The 23,813-nt window shown below is 34.2% G+C and overlaps 1 pseudogene; it reads left to right on the top strand.

Annotated features, from left to right (window-relative positions):
- Positions 1–23,813, top strand: part of LOC138379038 (ribosome biogenesis protein NSA2 homolog pseudogene) — a 147,699-nt pseudogene that overhangs the window by 84,115 nt on the left and 39,771 nt on the right.

Genomic DNA, 23,813 nt, shown 5'->3' with positions numbered 1-23,813 from the left:
GTATTGCTTTTACAATTTTGTCAAAAATAAGTTGGCTGTAGTTATATGGATCTTTTTAAAAACAAATTATCTATTCTCTGTGTCCACACATACCACATAGTCCTGTTTAATGTCACTATATAACAAGTCTTCAAATCAGGTGTAGCGATTCCTCCTTTTTATTCTTATTTGCCAAGACTGTTTTAGGAGTCAATGTATTTCACCTAAATGGTCAAATTTATGTGTGTAAAGTTTTTCACAGAATTCCCTTATTATTTATTCTATTGATGTTTTCAGGATCTGATACTGGTAATCTGTGTATTTTGCTCTTTGTTAGTCTTGCTAGAGGTTTGTCTGTTTTATTGATTTATTTTTCAATCATTTTCTGTTTAATTGATTCCCTCATTTTTGTTTTTATTGTTGTTTTCTGATTTTATATTTCTTTCCTTTTGCTTGCTTTGTGTTTATGTTGCTGTGCTTTGTTCTAGTTTTTTGATATGGAAGTTAAGATTTAGATTTGAGACTCTTTCTCTTTTCTAAGGTATGTATTTAGTGCCATAAATTTTCATTTCAGCACAGCTTTAGCTGCATCTTACAAAATTTATGATTTAATATTTTTTTCACTCAGTTCAATGTATTTTTTAAATGTATCTTGAGACTTCCTTCTTATCATGGATTATATTAGGAAGTCTCTTGTTAGTTTCAAAATGGTTGGATATTTTCCTGTTACCTTTCTGTTACATCTAGTTTGATTATATTCTCATCAGAGAACACATTGTATATAATTTTATTTAAAATAAATGTTGACGTTTGGTTTATGGACCAGGAGAGTTTATCATGGTATATGTTTCACGGGCACTTAAAAGAAAAGATAGCATATTCTGCAGTTGTTGATAATTATATAATTATCCAATAGATCCTGTTGATTATGGTATTGTTAAGTTTTTCTACATCCTTGATGATTTTCTGTGTAGTTCTTTCATCATTTGTTGAAATAAGATGTTGAAATCTCCAGCCATAATTGTGGATATGTATATTACTCCTTCTTATCAGTTTTTGATTCACATATTTTGCATCTTTGTTGTTTGGTGCATGCACATTTAGGATTGCTATATCTTCTTGGTGACTGATAATTGTATCATTATATAAAGTCCTTCTCTGTTTCTGGTAATTTTGTTTGCCTACTTTATCTGATATTAATTTAGTCAATCCTGCTTTCTTTTAATTAATATTTGTGAGTTTTTTTATCCTTTTTACTTCAACCTACCTCTATAATTACATTTTAAGTAAGTTCGTCTAAATGGAATATTGGCAGATCATCTTTTCTTTATCCACTCTGACAATATCTGTAATTATTTTACTTAAGACTATTTACATTTAAGTTTAGTATTGATGTGTTGTGGCTTATGCCTGATGACATTTTTTCTGTTTGCTTACTCTGATTATTTTAATGTCTCTTTTTTCTTGCCTTTTTGGGCTAGTTGAATACTTTTTAATCCTATCTTTATTTATTACAGTGCTTTTGAGTGCATTGCTCTATATAGTTTGTTTAGTGATTGTTCTAAGTAAAACACTGTATATACATAATTTTTCACAATCTACTGGCATCATTCTTTTACAAATTCAAGTAAAGTATAAATAACTTACTTCTATTTATGACTCTTTACTCTCCAGACTTTGAAAATATAATTGTCTTACTTATTTCCTCTTTACACCTCATGTACCACTTCAGGCAGTGTTATAACTTTTGTCCATAAAATGTGATTTAAGAATTAAATAATAATGCTACTCTATTATACTAATCATAATTGCTATCCATTCCAATAGTTCTTTCCATTCTGAAGTTCTGTGCCTTTTTCTTAAATGTCCTTTCTCTTTAGACAACTTCCTTTAGTCCTTCTTTAAGGTTAGGCATGTTAATAACAAATTCTTTTAGTTTTCCTTCGCCTGAGAATATTTTTCTCTCCCCTTAATTCCATAAGGAATTTTTTTTCTTTGTCATGGGAGTACATTCCAAAATCTCTTCTACTTGATTCATCATGGTTTGTGTTCTGTTTGTAATTGTTCCCATCATATATTTTATGCTAAATCAGTGTTATTTGTGTAGACTAATGTTCTTTCATTTTACCCATATAATCATTGTTTTAGTGAAGGCTCTTTTTTCTTAGGAATATATTCTTTCTTCTTGATTTGTCCAAATTAAGTACCAGAATACCCATTTTTTGATTCCTCTGTAAAAATTGGTATTTATGCATTAATCAAACAGGTATCTGTTCAACATATATTTATACTTTGGCACTTAGATAACTTGTTTGGAAGCAAACCGCAAACTAAAATGTGCCTTTTATAATATTACACTATAGCCAAAATGAAAGTAAAGAAATTGTTGATTAATATTATATAACAAATCACAACTTCTCCTTACTCTCTTTAAAGGATACTTTAAATAATATTTATAAGAAAAGTTTTGCATGTCTATTATTCCACTTTGTAAGAACATACATGCACATACCTTAGCTCCCAATTATATATATGTAACAAAACTACACTTGTACCCCCTAAATCTATTCAAATAAGAATGAAATTTTCACTTTGGTTTGGGGGTGGTGACAAATTTATGACTCTCATCTTTCTGTATGCATTACTAAATATTAAATAAATGTTAATGTGCTTGAATAAAAGAAAAGGTTTGCATGAACTATCTTCTTTAGTTAAAATCGAAACTAATTCAGAGAATCACCTTACATTTTGCCTTCTAAATATGCTGAGCATTTGAATTCATAAGATTTCTTACCAATGTGATATTGTAGAGATTATTCTCTATCAAAAAGTAAAAGTGTTGCTTCTATAAAGCAGCCAATTTGGTTTTCATAACTGCAATATATGTGACAGATCAGAGATTTGTTTTCCATTTTAAAACAATGTGGATATCCAATTTCAATGATTTTGTGATACGAATCACAAAAACTTCTTGTTGTATTTTTGCAAAGACATAGGCACAGCAGAGACAGTCCTATAACTCTTGTATAGTTCAGCTACCCACAAGTGGAGACGGATCCATCTGGTCATTGAGTAACAAATCCCTGTGTCTATGCCAAGAATCCACTCTTTAAACACAGCATCACAGGATGTTACAAAAACTGAGGGACCAAGATTTTAGATAATTCTGCTACAAAAAGATAGAATCAGAGGATACTAGAAAAAGAAGGGAACGGCCTTTCAGGTCATCTCTTTCAATCCTCTCTATTTATGGACAGAAAATGAAGGTCTATAGAAAAAAAGACAGCCCATATTAGAAAAGACTTAGTGACAGTTCTGCGACAAAAACTCTGAATGCCAGTCCAGTGCAGTTTACCTTTTGGGATCATGTAAAGGCCATAATCCCTTGGACTACTGGCTCCAGGTTTCCACACTATCTTAACTGCATACCTTTTCAAATAGTCCCTGTGTAAATAAACTTTACTCAAATTGTCCTGTTTTGAGTGTGCTGTTTGTTGTCTATTATGACATTATGGATACACTAGCTCCTAACCATATTACAGACATTCTGAGCTTCTATTTTTCATCTGTAAAAGAGAGGTGATAATAATATAGACTTCAGAGAGTTGAAATGAAAATTGAAAGAGATAGTATATGTAATCACTTAACAAAGTACCTGACACATAGTAAACTTTCATTTAATGTTAATTATCACTAGGGGGCATATGTCTTATTCTTGTCTATGTCTTGTTCTTCTCCATAAGTACAGATGTATGGGGAATTTTGATATTTAGCATGGTTAAGAGATATAATGTTGTGGTAATCTTAGTAGCTACTTAAGAAAATTATCCTGTTATGCATTTTCCAATTTTAATTAATAAATAGAATATACAAGATCTAATTTTAATGCATCACCATATCTCACACTGAAACCTCCCCAAATAGAAGCCATTATTATTCCAAAAATCTCATAATATTAACACTTTCTGTGTTGCATTATGAGGTCATGACTTAAAACTAGGATCTATCTATAATATTTCATAAATATTTTTAGAAAAAATAAAATTTCTTAGGTAACACAACAGGCACCAGAGGATTGTGAAAATAATCAATGTCATTAATATGGCCATTTATCACCACATCATATATATATATACACACACACACACACACACACACACACACACACAAGGGGGATTGAAATAATTAAAATATAAAATAAATTCTTTTGCACTGTTTAGAGTTTTAATGTGAACTATGTATATTTCTACTAAATCCAGTTCTTTCAGAAGAATCCAATATCCATTTAAAGCTGTTCTCTTCCAATCAAAGGTTGATATGAATTTAGCAGACTTGGTTTATATTTTGTTCAACCTGTAACTTGTAATAATGATTTAGAATGTGTAAAGTTGTCCCCTATTCTTTAAGTGAACCTTCAAAATCAGAAACAAATATAGGTCCAAAAGAGCACAGTGGTTCCCTTAGGGTAAACCAGAGATGTATTATAAGTTGAAAATAACTTGCAGTTAGGTTAGAGTGTCATGAAAATAATATTATTAAATTAATTTAGCTCACATTAGCATCTCTGGCAGACCACACTTACAAGATGCTCAGGGCTGAAATAACATTGGTGTCTGTAGTTTATATTCAACAGTTGTGGCAGATAATCATGGCAGTGCCTATATGGACCTTAAAAACTACATTATTTTTACTCACCTTCTTGTTTTCTTAAGCATTAGTTTTTTTCTTTGTGCCTAATTAGAAGATAATCATTAGGCCCAGGAAATTATTGTTTTTTTAGTTTTTAACATATTTTCATCTTTGTTAAGGCCCCACAATGTAGTTGTATACATTTACCATTTTAATTTCTTAGTCTTAAGCAAAATAACAATGAATTTTGAGCAAGTATTACTCTCACTAAAAATCAAGGAAAACTTTACTCTGAAAATCCAAATGAATGTCAAAGCCATTAATATTAATATCACAAAGACAATTTAATTTAACTGTAAGAAGAGACATCAGACATATTTTAAGGAATTGTCAGGACAAAGGTAGACAAGTTCAGGGCTAAATGAGACATAGTCAAAAGGTAAAAGGTAATGCTCAGAGTTTCCATGATGATGCTATTAACCTCAAGTTGTAGAGACTGCCTTTTACCCTTGATGGATATAATTTTATCATCCAAAGGTTTAAGTGTGTGTGTATTTGTGTGTGTGTAAATGTTTGTTAAGAAAAATGAGACAGATACAACATTTACCATATGGCTCTAGGTAGCAAGATATTTTGGAACACATAAGACAAATATGAACTCAGACAGGCTCTAGCAAGCATATTACCATGGATTAATACTTACAGGTTCCAAGCAATCAAATCCTTTATGGTTATCATATAATACAAATCCACTTTAAAATTTGTTGTATTGATTTATTCATCATTTATGCATCCATTTATAAGTATTTCCTATTTCTTATGTGGTAAGCACTACTATAGGTACTATGGATTAGTAGTACAAAACCATGGTCTCAAACTTTTGGAGCTTACAGCCTATGGGAGACAGACATGCCAATACACATTAAATAGTATATGATGAGTATTATGAGAAAAGACAAATAGAAGCTATGATAACATGCGACCAATTGAAGCCTCAATAGAAGAATGAAGGATATTGGGTGATAAAGTTATTTGTAAGGAAAAAGTCCTTTTATTATGTATAAGAAGTTAATAATAAATTTGCATGATATATATTTATATTTGTTTACATCATATCATGTTCATGGATCAGCAGAATTGACATTGTTAAAAAGTCTATATTACTCAAAGATATGTACAGATTCAATGCAATCCCCATTAAAATACTGACATAATTTGTCACAGATCTGGAAAAAATAATTCTATGTTTTGTATGGAAATAGAAAAGACCCTGTATAGCCAAAACAACCGTAAGCAAAAAGAACAAATTGTGAAGGATCAATTTACCAGACTTCAAGCTATACTATAAGGCTATAGTAACCAAAACAGCATGGTACTGGCACAAGAACAGAGTTATAGAGCAATGGATCAGAACAGAGAACCCAGATATAAAACCATCCTCATATTGGCATCCGATATTTGACAAAGCAGACAAAAACATACACTGGAGAAAAGAATCCCTATTCAAGAAATGGTGCTGGGAAAACTGGATAGCCACATGTAGAAGACTGAAACAGGGTCTGTACTTCTCACCTCTCACAAAAATCAACTAACTAACGATGGATAACAGACTTAAACCTAAGGCATGAAACTATAAGAATTCTGGAAGAAGAGGTTGGAAAAACTCTTATAGATATCAGCCTAGGCAAGAAATTTATGAAGAATACCCCAAAAGCAATCACAGAAACAACAAAAATAAATAAATGGGACTTGATCAAATTAAAAAGCTTCTGCACAGCCAAGGAAACAATCAATATAGCAAACAGACAACCTACAGAATTGGAGAAAACATATACATGGTATATGTCTGATAAAGGGCTGATAACCAGAATCTATAAAGAACTCAAGCAAATTAGCAAGAAAACAATCAAACAACCCCATTAAAAAGTGAGCAAAAGACATGAACAGAAGATTTTCAAAAGAACATAAATGGCCAATAAACATATAAAAAAGTTCAATGTTTCTAATCATCAGGCAAATCAAGACCACAATGAGATATCACTTAACTCCATTAAAAATGTTTTTTATCAAAAAGCTCCAAGACAATAAATGCTGGAGTGGATGTACAGAGAAAGAAACACTTGTACACTGTTGGTGGGACTGCAAACTAGTACAACCTCTATGGAAAGTAGTATGGAGAAAACTCAAAGAACTAAAAGTAGACCTACAATTTGTTCCAGCAATCCCACTATTGGGTATTTACCCAAAGGAAAAAAAGACATTTTATCAAAAAGACACTTGCATTTGTTTTTTTTTTTTTTTTTTTTTTTTTTTTTTTTTTTTTTTTTTTTTTTTTTTTTTGTTGTTGAGACAGAGTCTCACTTTGTTGCCCAGGCTAGAGTGAGTGCCGTGGCGTCAGCTTAGCTCACAGCAACCTCAGACTCCTGGGCTTAAGCGATCCTCCTGCCTCAGCCTCCCGAGTAGCTGGGACTACAGGCATGTGCCACTATGCCCGGCTAATTTTTTCTATATAGATTTTTAGTTGTCCATATAATTTCTTTCTATTTTTAGTAGAGACGGGGTCTCGCTCTTGCTCAGGCTGGTCTCGAACTCCTGACCTCAAGCGATCCACCCGCCTCGGCCTCCCAGAGAGCTAGGATTACAGGCGTGAGCCACCGCGCCCGGCCAAAAAGACACTTGCATTTGAATGTTTATTGCAGTACAATTCACAATTGCATAGATGTGCAATCAACCCAAGTGCCATCAATACATGAGTGTATTAATAGAATGTAGTGTGTATTTACTATGGAGTACTACTCAGCCATAAAAAATATTGAACTAATACCTTTTGTAACAACCTGGATGGATCTGGAGAACATTCTTCTAAGTGAAGTATTGCAAGAATGGAAAAACAAACACCACATGTACTCACTATTAAACTGGAACTAATCAATCAACATTTATGTTTACATATGGAAGTAAAACTCAACAGAAATCAAGGTGTAAGGGGGGAGGAGGGGGTAGTTAAATTCACACCTAATAGTTACAAAACATAGTATCTGGGTGACGGACACACTTATAACTTTGATTGAAACTGTACAAAAACAATCCATATAACCAAAACTTTTGTACCCCCATAATATTCTGAAATTAAAAAAAATAATAAATTTGCCTTATAAACATATCAAAACAGTTAAGACAGAAGCAGCAAAATTAGCAAATAAATGTGTTTATGGACCTATAAAAACCTAAGAAGTTTCTGGGCTAAAATTAGGTTTAAAAAGTAACTGGGAAAACACCGTTAATGGTACAAATGCCAGTCTGACAAAGACTATGGTTCTCAATATACATGTTCTGTTTATGGTATGCCAGGGAGAACTTAAAATCATAGGACAGAGAATATCGCACATCTTCATTGAATATCAATTTTACTAGAAGGTATATAAAAATTAACAGATATATTGTAAAAAGGAACATGCTATTCACATAACTTGTAAAACGAAAAAAAGAGGCTAATAAATTTTCAACTTCTAGCAACATCAGTATCCAAAATTATTCACCACTATAATAAAGGGATTGAAGGGATAGATATTTGTTCACTTACTGGCAGGGAGGTATTGACTATTTTAGCCAAGCAATGTCATCCTAATGGTACCTAGCAAGACTTCAGTTTATGGACATAAACAGGTTAATTTTCTAGAAACTTTTCTTGATAAAAATTTAGATTTGTTAAATGTTTATTTTCTAACTAAGAAATTGCTTGCCTTTATTCTCATTCTAAGTATATATAAGATTTACCCTGGAAAATGACATATAAAAGAGATTAATCTATATTTTAGTGGTGGTACTTGGCAGAAATTTTTGCACTAAGATGTCTGCCAGGGAATAATAGGCCGGGTCAAGAGTTCATGGTTACATTCCTAGAGAGGAACTCTGCATCCTTGGCTGTGAATGAGAAGATACTCAGCTACCTAGTAAAAGATGTTTATATTAACACCAAAGCAGCAATAGATAGATAAATGACATATAGATTAGATATAGAAAGTGAATAAATAAATTTAAAAATCAAAATAAAATATTTTCAGAAAGATTTAGTTATAATTTCCTAAATTTGCCTTAACTTCAAGCAACACTTGAATAAAAATAACAAGGAATTTTTATCTTGGTAAATCTAACACATGCAGGTGCCTTCTGAACTGTCTGTTTTTCTCATGCATCTAGGAGATGAGAAGCAGGAGGTACAAGATCAATATGTGACAGCCGACCTCTCTAGAAATCTAGGTAATGCCAAAGAATCCAGGAGTGCATCTTTAAGCCTGCTGTATTAGAATTCAAATTATAAGCTTTCAAGGACTAGATACAGCTTCCTTTCAGAGGACATTGAGATGGAAATAACCTGGTCAGTAGTCAAATACAGATTTATTTTAGTCACAATGGTATTGATTTATCTTTTATTATCTTGTTGTAATATTAAAATCAGTAGATACTGTTTTTGTAAAATGGGATTCTCCCAATCAATGTAAATATTTGTCAAAATAGTAACAATAAGTTAATATATTTCAATAAATAATCTCCATTTTTCTTTTGAGAGAATATAATTTTTTGCTGGCATTTCATGAGAATATTGTTTTTACAAAATATTTTTGTAGTTATAAAGAAGTATTTATGTTTGTATGATGGCTTATTTTAAGTATTAACTTGACTGCAGTTGGTAAAGCATTATTTCTGAGTGTGTCCTTGAGGATGTTTCCAGAGGAGATCAGCATGCGAGTTGGTGGACAGAGTGAGATCCACCCTCAATGTGGGCAGGCACCATACAACTACTGGGAGCCCAGATGAAACAAAAAGGCAGAAGTAAAGCAAATTTCTTCTCTCTCTCTCCTGGAGCCAGAGCACCTTTCCTCTCCTGCCTTTGGATATCAGAATTCCAGGCTCTCTTGCCTTTTAACTCTAGGACTCGCACCAGCAGCCCCTGAGGTTTCAGGTCTTTGGCCTTGGACTGAAAGTTGGCTTCCCTGGTTCTGAGGCTTTCGGAGTTGGACTCAGCTACACTACCAGATTCCCTGGGTCTCCAGCTTGCAGACAGCCTGTCGTGGGATTTCTCAGCCTGCATAGTTCCGTGAGCAAATTTCCCTAATAAATCTCCTCTCATCCATCTATCTATCTGTCTATCCATCCATCCATCCATCCATTCCATTGGTTATGTCTCTGGAGAACCTTAATATAGTTTGTAATAAAATAAATTTTGTTGTGATATCTAATAGTGTATATTTACTTATTATTCTAATCTAGAAAACAGAAAAAGTTCCAAAAATCATAACTACTATCTTATTGTATTATTCAAATCATTGCTTCTTTGAAACTTATTACTATCCCATCTTACACTCCTTATCCTTTTAAGAACTTCTTCCCTACCTTCTCAATGGCATATTATATACACATACATTCTGCAAATAGCCAAGTGTTTTATTTTCTAGTTTCTTTACTTGGCTCCACACATTTCCTGTACTCTCGGAACTAATGTAACTCATCAGATCAAACTTAGCCTCTGAGATACAAAAGTCTTTTAAGACATATAGAAGAGAGAATCTTGAGAACCAAGTTATATTATTTTCAAGAGCCAGATATTTTACAACACATAAAGCTGAGTCTTAGTAGAAACTGGACAGAAAATATTTACACTAAATAATAGATTTAAAACAGATAAAAGACCATTCAAACTACCCTATTTTTACAGATTAAATAAAGATTATAGGAGCTGAAAAAATAGTTTCTGAGAGGGGACCTGATGTCATTCCATCCCAAAATGATGAAAACACCAGACATATTTGGGGTGATCAGAGAACAGAGGAGAATTGTGATTCACTCTCTAGGTGAAGTCCAAAGAAGAAACAGGTTTTACACTGAATTTCTTCATTCCTGCATGGCATGATATTTGTAAAGTATAAATAATGGTAGGGCACATATCAAGAAAGAGTGCTTAAGAACAAAGAACATTTATGGCCACAGAGAGCATCTCTACACTTTTGTGCCACCCAAGAGAGGAACAGAAATGTTTAAGAGAGGGGAAGATATATTTTACCTACCAACAAAATGACATTATGGTAAAGTTCCCACAATTCCCCATGTCTCTTACTACAAATCCCCCCAAAGCCTACGGTCAACCCTGGGGAGAAGAGAGGAGGGGAACATTCCCTAAATGGCTGAATGAAAAAAAGAACCAACCAACCAAAGAAAAACGTATTATCATAATTCACATGGAAGTGACTAGATTAAAAATTTTTTCCATGTAGAAGGACAGCAGCTTGAACTAGAGATTATCACGTTATAGAAATTTACATTTTAGCATAACTGAGTTTGTCGCTTTAGCAAATTTTGCTGTATACATATAGAGACTTCAAGATACACAATGGTTGTTCCAATCTTCCCTTTGCTCCTACAATTGCCTAAGCTATGTTTCTTTACAAAAATTCTCATTTCTTGTTTGACCCTATCAAACCTCCCATTCATCTCTGCTCAAGAGCCTTTATTGTACAGTGTATGTAATAATATGATGAACATAATTCACACTAATTTATGATAAGGCTGAATCTGAAGTAATCACACCTGTGAATAGCCACTGTACTCTAGTCTGGGCAATGGAGCAAGACCTTGCCACTAAAAAATACTTTTTTTAATGCACAGATGCCTTCACCCAACAATTCCACTTCTAAGTATCTATCCTATAGATATACTTCCACGTGAAGGAAATGACAAGGATGTTTATTGCAACACAGTTTGTAATAAGAAATGATGAGGAAAAATCCTCATATCCATCAGCAGGAGACTGATTAAATAAATAATAGTACAACCACACACACACACAAAATAAAGAGAATGGTGGGTTTCAGAGCAGTGGGTCTATATACATGCATACTTTGGATGTCTAAATGGAAATAATATATGTCACGAATGCTATGGTTTATAATATCTCTTATTTGCCATGCCTGCTTTTACATTCAAAGGGTATAAAAGCAGAATCATGGTCGCTTCAGCTTTGCAAACAGCCCCTACACCAAACCTTACACCAAAGAATTACCGCTTAGTAAATTTAAATTAGGACCATGCATACTTGATATGTATAATATTATACTAAAACACATCAAATAGATGGCTATTCTCCTAGATTAAAAAATGCAGGTACTTAAAAAAATTCCCTACATACAGATGGGTAATTTGAATATATGAATATCTGAGATGTGTTCTTATCTGTAAAAAAAGATAACGGCAATACCTACCTTAAACAGATTTTATTTTGAAAATCGAATGAGATAAAGTTAGAAAAATGTACTCAAAAACATTGGTTCTCTTCCCATTGACATGTTCCTTTCATATTCAGAAATGTCAAATATATTTATTTTTAATAGAACTAGACATATATTTAGGACTAACTACAAGAATTAAAGGATGTACAGTCTCAATATGTTATGATAAACTAGTGGTGGGCCATGACACAGTGATGATTCTTATGATGTAAACTACTATGTGAGAAGAGAGAGATTGATAAGATATATCTAAGAAAAGTAAATAAGAAAAACATCAAGTATATTTATAGTATCTGAAGAAAAATAAGAAGACATAGCTAAAGAAATTTTTGGATTTCAAAGCATGCTCTTATATTGATTTTTATCTCACAGAAAAATAAAATGCTATTATAGTCATGGACTTATAACAGGTTAGAGACTAGTCTATGTTTTGATTCTGTGAAGCATTATAGCATTAACCTGTCTCCTTTCTGGTCATCCCAGATCCAAAGTCCTGAGGCTGGTGGGTGGTGACAGCAAGTCACTTTAGTATCTCATTCCAAAATCTGCACAGAATTCAGCCAGGCAATGGCTGGATGAAATAATTATTAGTAAAAACTGTAAAAGTGAAGGTATATCAAGGAGAAACATAGCTCTGCGTTCATGAGTTGCTCCCCCATCATCTCCTTCATCTTCTCTCACAATCTTTGATGTTGGGAAAACTTTAAAATTCACACTGTGGAGTAGTGGAAAAATCATGCACGTGGAAGTAAACATTCCAGCTCCAGAATTTTGTAGCTATGTATTAATATAATAATCTTGGTATGCTATTTTGCTACTCTGATTGTCAATTTTCTAAAGTATATGATGGGAACATAATACTTCTCATACAACAAATAAATACAGCCTTCATATTAGTATCAGGCATAGAATAAATGATCAGGTTTTTTCCAATGAATGTGTTGAAAGAATAAATTGTATTAACTAACATTTGCTTGGTGCTTGGTGCATAATAAGACTCAATAAATGTTAACAAAATAAATGGACAAATGAATGAACAAATGAATAAAATAAACCTGGAAAAAAGTTTTTAATGATATGTCATGGAGTTATATCTTTGGCTACTTCCTGTTCTTCCCTTAATTGCTTATACAAAGAGAAGCCATTTCCAAACCAGGGACTTTCATATCTTCTTCTTAAGCTTGTTTGTGGCTTTAACCTGCTGAAGTTTACCAAGCACATTTTAGACTTTTTGACCAACACTGTTTTATAGTCTCTCTCAATTGTTTTTTTTTTTTTTTTTTTTTGTTGAGACAGAGTCTCACTTTGTTGCCCAGGCTAGAGTGAGTGCCGTGGCGTCAGCCTAGCTCACAGCAACCTCAGACTCCTCAGCTTAAGCGATCCTACTGCCTCAGCCTCCCGAGTAGCTGGGACTACAGGCATGCGCCACTATGCCCGGCTAATTTTTTCTATATAGATTTTTAGTTGTCCATATAATGTCTTTCTATTTTTAGTAGAGACGGGGTCTCGCTCAGGCTGGTCTCAAACTCCTCACCTTGAGCAATCCACCCGCCTCGGCCTCCCAGAGTGCTAGGATTACAGGCGTGAGCCACCGCGCCCGGCCTCTCTCAATTGTTAATCTGAAATATTTCACTGAATTTTATTTACTATTTTCTTTGTACCCCTTAAATACGGGACTACTATATATATATGTATATAATATATATATGTATATATGTATATGTATATATGCACACACACAGAAAAGTCCTAATTAAAATAAATACTCAAGGTTTACAAGTTTTACTATATTTACAAGTTTACTCAAGGTTCACAAGTTCTCTATATAATCAACTCGTGTCATACATGAAAAAGAAAAGATAGGCTTTTTATTATAAATATAACAGGTGTGCATGCAGGTGGCACCCATCTTCTAATATCAGTTTTAAGGCAAATCTTAGTGCCTCACTATGTAAACAAAATTTTCCATTTGTGAAACGTGTGTACCATACTTAGGAATGCTGTACCTGTGGAGAGTATTTTTTCACAGCTATCATGAGATAAATCTGTGAGAAGACTGGAGAAGTAGAGACATGTAACTATGGTCATTCTATAAAATATATAAAGGTGAAGATAATATACTAATCATAATAAACATTTCATTGTTACAAAAATTCCAAGTTTCCTTAATTAAAATGCTTTTAAAATTAGCTCCAGTAAAAAATCAGTGACCACTTTCACATCGGAACTGTTCTTTGTGCTATGCCTGAGGCAGCTGCCAAAAATCACACAGAGGTAACAGCTGTCACAGAAAGCAGAGGATGTAGGGAGTCCAGAGCACCAGAGGTCCTACCTTTTAGATGGATTGCCAAATCAGACTAGGGCGTATGATTTAAACATTGGTAGGTCAGACAGGAATATCTGTGTTTGCGTGTGTGTGTGTGTGTGTGTGTGTGTGTATATACAATAGCATTTGACTGACAATTACCATCATACTTGAATTTGATTTGTACTTTTGGATATATACTTAAATAAAATAAATTACCAGTATCTTAAGTTAATGTATAAAGACTATTCTTTACTATTCTTACAGCTGAAGTTGATGCCATGTAAGAAGGCTCTGACAAGATTCTATAAAAAAGACATCTGTACTCGAATGTTTATAGCAGCACAATTCACAATTGCAAATATGTGGAAACAACCCAAGTGCCCATCAATACATGAGTGGATTAATAAAATGTGCTACATGTATACTATGGAGTACTACTCAGCCACAAACAGCAATGGTGAACTTGCACCTCTAATATTATCCTGGATGGAGCTGGAACCCATACCACTAAGTGAAGTATCACAAGCCTGGAAAAAGAAGCACCACATGTACTCACCATCAAATTTGTATTAACTGATCAACACTTATGTGCACATACAGTAGTAGCATTAATCAGGTCTCGGGCAGGTAGGAGAGGGGAGGACAGAATGGGTATATTCACACCTAATGGGTGTGGTGCGCACCATCTGGAGTATGGGCACACTTGTAGCTCTGATGTGGGTGGGTCAAAGGCAATACATGTAACCTAAACATTTGTATCCCCGTAATATGCTGAAATAAAAAAATAATTATATTTCGTTTGGATCAGATTTGTGATCTGTATATAATAGGTATTCATCTAATTTAGGAAATGTACCCTTTTCTACCATGGGCAGCAGAAATGAATTCAGAATAAAGGGATTCTAATTTCCTTGAAAAAAAAAAGAGATATTACTTCAAAAAAGAAAATCACATTATTTTGACATTTTACCTGGTGCTTTGTGTGTGATTAAATTATACACTAGAATTTAAAATAAAAAAGATTCATCTCTTGTTCATTGAATGACCTGATTTTCCAATTTAGAATATCATCTCATATGTTTGGGAACTAAAATAGCATGGTCAGTAAAGCGCAGACATAGATGCCAAGAATCTAGTTAGCAAGTTGACATACTACATAATGAACTATTCATAAATTAAATTTTCCATTATTTTAAAGAGCAGCCTGATCAAAGTTGAGTTTTATTATGTTAATTCTTAAACATACATAGCGTTAAATCAGCAAGTAACTGTGGTGATTATCCCCCAGTACATCCTCTTTTCCTGTGCTCATTTATCCATTTGTCATAGCAGCAAAGCAATTGTTTTATTTCATTTTCTAAAATTAATTGGAATAAGTCCTATCCCAAATCAAGATTTAACAACTCATAAAAATTCCTTGACACATCTTTCTTTTTTCCTCAAGACTATCAAAATAAGAACAATGTTTTTTTAAAGTTGATGTTTAGAAATCTTACTTCTTTGAAAAACTATGTAATAATTTATACTTCATAGGATTATAATGTATAAATCTGATGTAGTACTTGGTTCAAGTAGGCGGTCTTTATTTTTCTCCAGAAGGAACAGTGTCCTCCTCCTCTAAATTCATTTAAGTCAGATACATTTGCCCATCACAGTGTGGTTGTCTAACAATTACCTGCCTGAAAGGAGGACAAACACGGAAAAATGTGAAAGGAAAGAGAAAAATCCAAGTCATACTACTCAATTATTGTATTCAGTGGTCCCACAGATATCGTAAACAGATGATCTCAACAACTGAAATAAAAATGTTTTACCTCTTCTATTCTCTCTACCAGAAAGCATTCGGCTATACCATGACATCTTTAAATATAAATCATCTGGCCGGGCGCGGTGGCTCACGCCTGTAATCCTAGCACTCTGGGAGGCCGAGGTGGGCGGATCGTTTGAGCTCAGGAGTTCGAGACCAGCCTGAGCAAGAGCGAGACCCCATCTCTACTAAAAATAGAAAGAAATTATATGGACAGCTAAAAATATATATAGAAAAAATTAGCCGGGCATGGTGGCGCATGCCTGTAGTCTCAGCTACTCGGGAGGCTGAGACAGGAGGATCGCTTGAGCTCAGGAGTTTGAGGTTGCTGTGAGCTAGGCTGACGCCACGGCACTCACTCTAGCCTGGGCAACAGAGTGAGACTCTGTCTCAAAAAAAATAAATAAATAAATAAATAAATAAATCATCTAAGAGACATGAGAGATTCATGTATTCACACTTGGAACAAGACAAAAAGGTATGAAAATATAAGATATAAAAAGGATGATTTAAGGGTATATATCCCCAAAATATTAATTTGGTAATTTCCAAAGTATTCTCCCATTGCCTTCTCCATCCCTTTCCCCACCACTACCCAGATCCATCTGGGAAGCAGACACCAAATTAGTATCATCTGCACTAGAGATCAACTATGTTGTGGCTATGCAGCCTTTTGTAAGATGACCCAGGAACTTAAATGTAATAAGTTCCAAAAAACTGATTCACAGGTGGAAGCTTCATGCATGCTGGCTGAGGAAGGAATCCCTCCTGGAGATGTGAGGGAGAAAAACATGACTTCCAGGCCTGCCATGTCAGCCAAATTGGCCTCAGCAATTAATGGGTTGGCACATGTTGCATCCAGAGTATCTCCATAACTGTATTGTTTTCCTTCAATTGTAAGCATACAAAATTCAGGGACTAGGATCATGAGAAACAGCAGAAAAATGAAAGCCTAGAAGTCACATCTGCCTTATGTTATAGACTCATGTGCACTGAAATGATGTCACAAATATATACAGCAGCATCACAAAGTCATGTATCAGCATAGCTAAATGCCACAAAATTAATTTAAGCACAGATCATTTGGCAAATACTCCAATATAGATACAATGCATAATAATGCCCTATGCTAGGTATAACAGAGCTCTTTTGCCAAGACAATTAAAACAATCACAAATAAACATGCCTAAATATAAAGATTCATAGAGGTAAGTCCACATTTTAGCTTCTATATTTGGATCATTCATTTATTACAGATCTTAAGATGGCTTCTGTCCAAGGCATCATACATTTGGAGCCAATGATAACAGTTAAGCTATCTCAGAAAAACACACAAGGTTTTATTATAACTCAAAATTCACAAATAATTGCTGGAGTTGTTTATTACGTGGTTATAACATTAGGTTAGAATTCTGAATTTGGGAGTTTCTCTCACCATATTCAGAATAACAAGGCTGTAATGAGCTTTAGTTCTAGTGTAGGGGACACTGTCATTTATGTCCTGGGAAACTCTTGAAAAAACTGATGCCAAAATCAGTTTTTTTGGATGAAACATTTACATTTGGAAAATGATCAATGTCAATGTCTTTCAAGGCATTCATAGAGCCCAGAATCTGATAGGTAACTGATCTGGATATAACTCACAGGTGTTACATGCTCCATGCTTTTGGCCCCTCCATCTGTTCTGCATCAATCTGATTTTGAATAGTTAGCACTTCAGTCAGTTTGTGCTAATCCAATATTCCAAATTGGACACTGGGATCACAGGACCAAATTATCTGGCTTAAATGAACAAGACCAGTAAATCCAGAGAATACATGGCTACATGGCTATATATGCATATCACTGGGGTAGAAATTGTTTTGAACTTTTCATTATTTTTACAATTGAAAAACTAACGACATCATATATGCAACATTAATTTTCAAACATGGTATCATAAAACTCATATTAAGATATAGTTTATAGAAATATAGTCTATGCTCACCAAATTGTAATTTACACTAACCTTATCTAACCCAAACCTAATTCCAAATATTAAATAAACATCATGTTTCAGAACATAAAGGTCAATAAGATATTATCACTGTCCTTTAAGGCCATGGGGTTTTAGTGTGGGATAAAAAGGTAAAAAAATATAATATATATACCCATACTCATACCATATACACAAAGTAAAAGGTAATTGCTAATGTACACTCTCAAAGCATCACGGTGATTCAAAGGAAAGAAAAAGAACACCATATCAGGCTGGGTAATGTGAGAAGAAGACAGATTTCATGTAAGATGTTACATTTAACAGGGTCTTGAATGAGGGATGATAATTTTAAAGAGGTAGAACTTTGAAAATGATAATCTTCTCTGAGGAAGGGACACAAAGGCACACATAAACAAGGAAATATTAACCTACAGTGCACTGGAGAGGGGCAGACATAGTTCATTTCAAATAGAACAGAAAAAAGTATTAGAAAGAGTCCAAGAGCATAAAGATAGCAGCTTAGTTTGATGTCAAGGCATAGTTCATTTCAAATGTAACAGACAAAAAAAAGTATTAGAGAGAGTCCAGGAGCATAAAGATAGCAGCTTAGTTTGATGTCAAGGCACTAAACACCAAAACAAACAAACAAAAAATATTACTTAACACTATAGGCAGTAGGGAGTCATTGATTGTTACAGAGCAGAAGGTTGACACTATTAGATAGGCTTTTTGGAAAGATAGTTTTAATTCCAGGTGATATAACTAAAAGGAATAAGATATTATACTGAAAATTATCTATGTGGCAATGTGAGAGGCTTTGAAAGATTTTGAGGCTGTAATAGAGGTTGATGACATTGGTACTGGTAAGGAAGAGAGAAGATAGGGCAATATTAAATCAGACTCAATGCACTTTGGCAAATGAACTGGAAGCAAAAAGCTGAGGTACATAAATTCTTTGCCTAGGCCAATGTATATATGAGTTTGTTCCAACATTTTCTTCTAGAATTCTTATAGTTTCTCACCTTACGTTTAAGTCTGTTATCCACCGTGAGTTGATTTTTGTGAGAGGTAAAAGGTGCGGATCCTGTTTGTCTTCTACATGTGGCTATCCAGCACTCGAATGTTTATAGCAGCACAATTCACAATTGCAAAGATGTGGAAACAACCCAAGTGCCCATCAATACCTGAGTAGATTAACAAAATGTGGTATATGTGTACCATGGAATTCTATTCAGCCACAAAAACAATGGCAGTGCAGCACCTCTTATATTATCCTGGATAGAGCTGGAGCCCATTCTACTAAGTGAAGTATCCCAAGAATGGAAAAACAAGCACCACATGTACTCACCATCAAATTGGTTTTAACTGATCAACACTTAAGTGCACATATAGTAATAACATTCATCAGGTATTGGGCATATGGGAGGGGGGAGAAGGAGATGGGTATATACATATATAATGGGTATGGTGCGCACCATCTGGGGAATGGACACGCTTGAAGCTCAGACTCAGGTGGGGCAAGGGCAATATACGTAACCTAAACATTTGTACCCCCATAATATGCTGAAATAAAAAAGAAAAAAAAAATGGAAAATAAATAAATAAATAAATAAAGCAGAGGTACAGATGGATTAAGATAATAAGGGGCCCATGAGCCACGATCTCTGATTTTAACACATCACTATGTACTAAGAGTTGTGACAATAGTGGTTAATTTTGTTATATATATGCCAGAATTCTGAACTAGATGAGGCCCTTGTGAGTAAAAAAGGAGGGAGGAAAGATATACACCTCATCTCCTTCCACTCCTCCCCCCTCAGCTTTCCAGACCACTGGAGAAACACAGATACTGAGAAATTACTAGGCAACAAAATATGAAAGACATATTGATAGAATATTCAAGTAGTTATAATGTCCTCAAAAAAGTAACAAACAAAAATATTTAGAAATATGATTAAAAGAGACATTTGTCTTCCAGGTAATATGACATACATTATACATCAATGTGAATAAAACGTGTTGAATCAAGATGGCTTAATTGAATTATCATCATCAAGTGAGTTATGACATGTTCATAGTTTTTGATCTTTGCAAAAAGTACTTGACTTTAATGATTATAGAATAAATAAATAAATATAAACATTATATGTCATCAATTACATATACTGCTCAAATATTCAATGAATCCTAAATATTACATGTATATACCTCTCTATATCTCTCTTACACTCTATGTTTATGAGTGAAAGTCTAATTGAGCCTTTATCAGAACCAAGGTCATGAATTCGAGCTTATATTGGTGACGTGATAAATTCAGTTTGAGTTAGAGTTTGATGAACTATTTGGACATTCTAGAGAAAACAGCCACTAGGAAATATAAGGCTGGAGTTTTGAAAGACATCAAAGTCAGAGATATAAATTAATTTATTGAGACAAGTGGATTAAATCACCATTTAAGAGTGGAGAGAAAAGGAAGTCCAGTTCAGAGGTCAGAACATTTGCTTGAGAAAACATATCAGAGTAAAGGCTCTTGGAAATAGAAAGAACTTTTTTAACCTTGAGTCTATAATTATTGTTATCAAACATATATGCTTTTTCCTTATGGATTTGATGACCAAAACATAATTTAAAATATCTTTTGATGGACATGCCATAATATGGTCTGGCTGTTTAGACAACACTCCTTTATACCAGCAGTGATCAAGAGGAAATCATGCAAAAGAGGCCATGTCCTGACTGAACAGTTACAGGGTACATTTGCAGGCATCTTTCTGGCTCCAGAACTTAATTATTCTCACACAAAAAGATCAAACCTCTGGCAATTAATGCTCTATCTGTGTCAGTAGTTCACAACTAATAGTCTAATGATCAGAATATTGGCTTGTAGTACTACTGTACTCAAAGTGTACAAGCCACAAATAAGGTACAATTTAAGAATTAGGGATCCTGAAATAAAAGCCAAAGATCACCAATCATGTGTATGTGTGTGTGTTTGCATGCACATGTGTGAATGTGTGTTCAGACTCTTTTGTAAATCACCAAAGATTCAATATTAGTTAAAAGAATAGGGTTGGAGGTCAGGTGCATATGGGAATATTGACAGAGAAGACCTCTGAATAAGCAAAGAAGAATACAGGAGGACCTGGTATCAAGGTAAATAAAGCAACTTGCATACAGAAAAATTAATTGTCTGGACTATAAGAAAGAGAAAGCTGTGAAAAGGACTTTTCTCCATCCATCCATCCATCCATTAATTCATTCATTCAATACATATTTATTGAATATATTTTAAGTGTCAGAGACTGTTTAGCACTAGGTTTATAGCAGTGAACAAAGCAAATTTCACATTCTCAAGAAGCTTGCATTACACGTTGGGAGCCATATTACAAATAAAATATAAGGGCTAAATAGAGAGTGATGTGTTAGACAGGATGGTCAGGGAAAGCCTTTATGGGGAGTGATCTAAATGAAGTGAGAGAATAAGCCATACAAACATAAGTGAGAGAAAAGGAGGGATCATCCTAGACAAAGGAAAAATTGAGTGCAAAAGCCTGGAGTCAGAAATATGCTTGGCACAGTTGATCAAGAAAAAATCAACTAAGCCAGTGAACCTGGAAGAGAGAGTGTCAGAGAGAAAAGGGTGGGGAATGAGATAGAATGGGGAGCCAAAGGCCAGACAAAGTAAATCTTACAGGCCAAGGTTAAGAATTAGAATTTTGTTTTAAGGCTGACAAGAAGCCTTTAGACAGACATAATCTGATGTATGTTTTACAAGAAACCCTCTGGTTGCTTTGTGGATAACAGGCTGACAGGGGTAAAACAGAGCAGTAAAACAAGTTAGAATGCTACCATAGCTGGCAAAGTGAGAATGATTAAGGATTGGACCAGGAAGAGACAATGAGTAAGACATCTTTGAAGAGTGTATCTCAGAAAGTGGTCCCTAGACCAGCAGCATCAGCATCATTTGGAAACTATTGACAAGTACAAATTTTCAGGCCCTGCACCACCAAGTGAGTCAGAGATCTGGGAGTGGGACCCAGCAATCTGTGTGTTAACAAGCCCTGCAGGTGATTCCAATGCATGCTAAAGTTTAAGAACTACTGCCTTAGAAGTAAAGGCTCCCCTTGTTCTGATTGGTTCTGAATTATTTCAACACTTTTGTGTCACTGACTAAATGTGTGTGCTCGTGTGTGCCTGTGCATGTGTACTGTAAGAAACGTCTGTCTCAAAAAGCAAGGAATTGTATAGTCAATAAGAACATTTCAATGTGAAATAGGAAAAATTTCAAATATGCAGTATGAAACCTAACTGTATATTGTCTCAGAACCTAAAGATTGAATCTCTTGCTCTAAATTCAGGCCATATTCTGACTCATTTATAATACAGCATCATGCTACTTAGTACAAGTTGTAATTCAAATTGCTAGTACTCTTTCATGCAAAAATATATAGTTGAATTTAATGATCTCATTATCAGTAATAAACAATTACTTTGCAGATTTTCAGGCAAGCCATATATCCAATTTTTTAAGACACTTGTTTTACTAGTGATGGGCATCTACATTAACAAAACTGAAAACCCCAAATCAACGTGAGTTGTATATAATAAATGGGTACCACAGTCTACAATGTAAAATTGAGAATTAAATAAAAACCTGAATATTTTGAGTTACTATTTGGGGCTGAAAGCATAATTGGCCACAACAGAGACTTAAAAACCAAGAAGATTCTAGAAGGATAACTACCAAAAATAAATTCATTGGGGAAAGACTCTCTGATTTGATGGCCTGCATTTCCACTTGTGATTACATCTAAAATATGTTTCAGGGATTCCCTGTGCTGAAAGCAAAAATGCAAATAAACAGAATTAAAAAATGATTAATCTTAATACAATAAAACTTATCTGAAAATGCACACATATATATGCACTTTTATACATACGCATCTGTATACAATGAAATGACTATATATATATATACTGCTCATTGGCGTTCAACAAGTTGGGTTTCAATTACAACTCCAATAAAAAGAAGACAGACTTCAAATATTGCTGTGCACTCCACTATCTTTACACTGTGGATACTGGCAACTCCATAGGATGAGGAACCCACAGGAACAGAAAGGCTGGGTTTTATTAATACTACCTACCTGCCAGAAGATAGTGTTCAAAGGGTAGGAGGGACTCTTTTGATCACTGTGATAATGTATATTTATAGTGTATCCAGGAGACAGGAAAATAGACTTGATGTCATATACATTTCTATTCACACCTATAACTTTCCCAAGAAAGAACTAAAATACAGACAAAACACAACTGATGTATGATTCTGCTCGGTAATCTTCCTTTCCGGCATTACTAGCTATTACTGCCTTTCATGGCTACTATATACGATTCTCCCACAAAGATTTTACAAAAGTCTTCTTTATTATCAGTTTCCTAATATAGTTTCAATACACATTATCAACACACTGGAGGGCCCAGAGTATTATAGAAAGGAGAAAGCTGGAACTAGAAGTTGTGCTTAATGTGCCAATGGCCAATAGTAAGTGACCATCAAAATGTGAGCTCCCCCATGGCATGGCCAATTTTGACACTATATTCCAGCAGAAAAAAATGAAGAACCTCTAGGACCCAAATGGCCCACCACCTTCAGTGTCTTCCATACACTGAAGCTGAACTTCCATGTTACCATAGCTTACCATGATTTGGGATTGCTTTTCTGAAAGAACTCTGAAAATTCCCTATAATGTATCAGATTACATATAAACAGTACCATGGAATTTTACATGGTATATATATTTAAACTTTATCTAAAAATGTTATACATTG

Source organism: Eulemur rufifrons, chromosome 30 (genome assembly GCF_041146395.1).
Source record: "Eulemur rufifrons isolate Redbay chromosome 30, OSU_ERuf_1, whole genome shotgun sequence".
NCBI classification, from domain to species: Eukaryota; Metazoa; Chordata; class Mammalia; order Primates; family Lemuridae; genus Eulemur; species Eulemur rufifrons.
This window is presented reverse-complemented; position numbering and strand designations above follow the sequence as displayed.